At 49.9% G+C, this 2,214-nt stretch overlaps 1 long non-coding RNA gene across 1 annotated transcript; it reads right to left on the bottom strand.

The window, feature by feature from the left end:
* Positions 1-218: 218 nt before the first annotated feature.
* On the bottom strand, positions 219-1,779 carry LOC116454527. Its single transcript, XR_004244129.1, has 2 exons — positions 1,660-1,779; positions 219-1,120 (listed from the first exon to the last, which is right to left on the bottom strand). It is a non-coding gene; the product is annotated as an uncharacterized LOC116454527 (long non-coding RNA).
* Positions 1,780-2,214: the final 435 nt, after the last annotated feature.

The following is a 2,214-nucleotide window of genomic DNA, read 5'->3' as shown; positions in this document are numbered from 1 at the left end:
CTGTGGATCCCAGCGATGCTCCAGGTGGGATCTCCCCAAGCACCATAGAGCTACTGGGATTTAATCCATAATTCTCCGACATCTCCATAAAGATCTTCTGGCCTCATCAGACACCATCTCTGAAGTGGCACATGCTGTCCTGTACCCTGTAGGACAGTCGTTCAAGAGGAGGGAATGCAATTGCAAACGCACAACTGAAAATTGATCCAGGCTATAACAGTCTGCCATAAACCAGAGTATTTTAATTGTGGCTCTCTCCTCCTCATTCCACGGAAGTCAATTCTTCTCCATCAAGGCTGTCTCTTCTCCTTTTCTCTCTCCACTTTGTTCCTCTTGCTCTGAATTCAATCTCAATGCACTTCCTAGCAAAACACAAACACTGCTCCCTTTCAGGGGCACTCCCTGGCTGCCCTTTCCCAGCCACCAGCAGCGTTTCCAGAGTGGAGGGGGACCTATAAAACATGACTCGTAAAGGGAAAGAGCTGCCATTTGACTCCTGGAGGGAAAGAGATGCTGGATAGGTGTGAAAAAGATGGATGCCCCCCTCCCTGAAATATAAATAAATATGTGCAGAAAATGAAGGAGATTTAAAGCAGCTATCAATTGGTCGCTGTTCCAGCTTTAAGAGCTGTTGAAACAACATAATAAAAGGCAATAAACAAGAGATTTATGACCTACCTGCTGGAAATAGCTCTCTGCATCTCTGGTGTGGGGTGAGCACAGCGTGCCAGGTTGGGGGGAATCGGGGCCTGGTGAGCACACGTGCCCCTATTATGGGGCCCTGCACGTGGCCACAGCTCGTCCCTCCATTTCCCTCTCGCTCTCCATCCCCTCCCCTGTCCCACTGAGCCCTTGTATTTATGGCTTCGGCATTTGGTGTGTTAAAGACTCGGTTTTGTTCAGTTTGAGCAGTAAACCCAAGACGATTTGTTGCGATCGATGGCAGCAGGCTGGAATTTTAAGGGCCAGGTATTTTACCACGGGGGCTGGACCCTCGAGCTAAATCTTGAAGGCAGAGAAGGTGAAAACACACAGTACTGCCTAGGGCAGCGTCGGGAAAGGCTTGTAAACTGCTGGCACATATTTAAATTCCAGGAAAATCACCAGGAGGGGAATAAATCTACAAAAAACAAAAGCTAAGTGAGAAGAAAGTGAGCGGCTAAACAGCGAGATTTCTAATGCCTTCTTCAAGGCTGAAACTGTCCTTTTAAAGAAAATACAACTTTCACTCCTGCCCCAACCCCCAGAGGGCTGAAACTGCAGACATTGCACAAAACTGTGGTGAGGCAGCGTGTGTCCGGCAGGATCCGGGCTGTGTGGTTTAAGGACCATGGACACAGGACAGCTACAACTCTGGAAGTCTGAGGAGACAAAATAACTGGAAAATGGGACGGGGACTGGACATTTTCCTTTAAAACACCCTTGCAGGAAAAAGTGGTTCCATATTTCCCAGCCCTGGGTGTGAGAGTGGGGTGTGCTGCGAGTTGCTCTGCTTCTTCCCAAGCCCTGCCACAAAGCCTTCCCTTGAAAATCGTTCTTCCCTCTTTCCTCCTCAGTTTTACCCTCTCGCCTGTCACTCTGGCTTTCCGGCCGGCAGTTCCAGGCTTTTGTTTTGCAAAGTGCAGTCACTGAGCGGTGACATGAGGAGCTCTGGCATACCTGATGCTGTTTGTTCTTCGGGAGGAAGGTGGGGGGGAAGCGAGCAGGCTGAGACGGGTAAATCAATCCCCTTTCTGGAGGGATGGATGCAGAATGGCACAGCGCCGTAATCCAGCGGAGCCGGGCAGTGCTGGGGAGACAGATCTGGGACGGACAGAGGAGGGGCTGCCCTAATCCTGTGTCCCTCTGAAATCCCCGGCACGGAACAAAGCCCTTGTTAGCAAATAAGGACGGGGGAGTGGTAGCAATAAGCCAAATAAATGCCCTTAAATTCAGCTGTAATGAAAACCTGAGAGCCAGCACTGGAGTCCTTCCATAAACACTGGGGAACGAGATTGTTCTAATTATAAAAGCCCAGCCGGGGGAGCAGCAGGCATGAAACTATGGATTAATTCAGCTGCTTGAACGCCAATGTGTGGCAGAGAGGCAGCACCGACCTCCTCCCTCCCTCCCCTACCCTGAAAGAGTTTGAAGGCTCTTTATTTGGTCTTGCTCTCGAAAGATCTCCTGACAACAAAAGGGGCACAAAAACCAGGAGAAAAATGGCTTTGGTCC

This window comes from Corvus moneduloides, chromosome 21 (genome assembly GCF_009650955.1).
Source record: "Corvus moneduloides isolate bCorMon1 chromosome 21, bCorMon1.pri, whole genome shotgun sequence".
Classification (NCBI taxonomy): Eukaryota; Metazoa; Chordata; class Aves; order Passeriformes; family Corvidae; genus Corvus; species Corvus moneduloides.
This window is presented reverse-complemented; position numbering and strand designations above follow the sequence as displayed.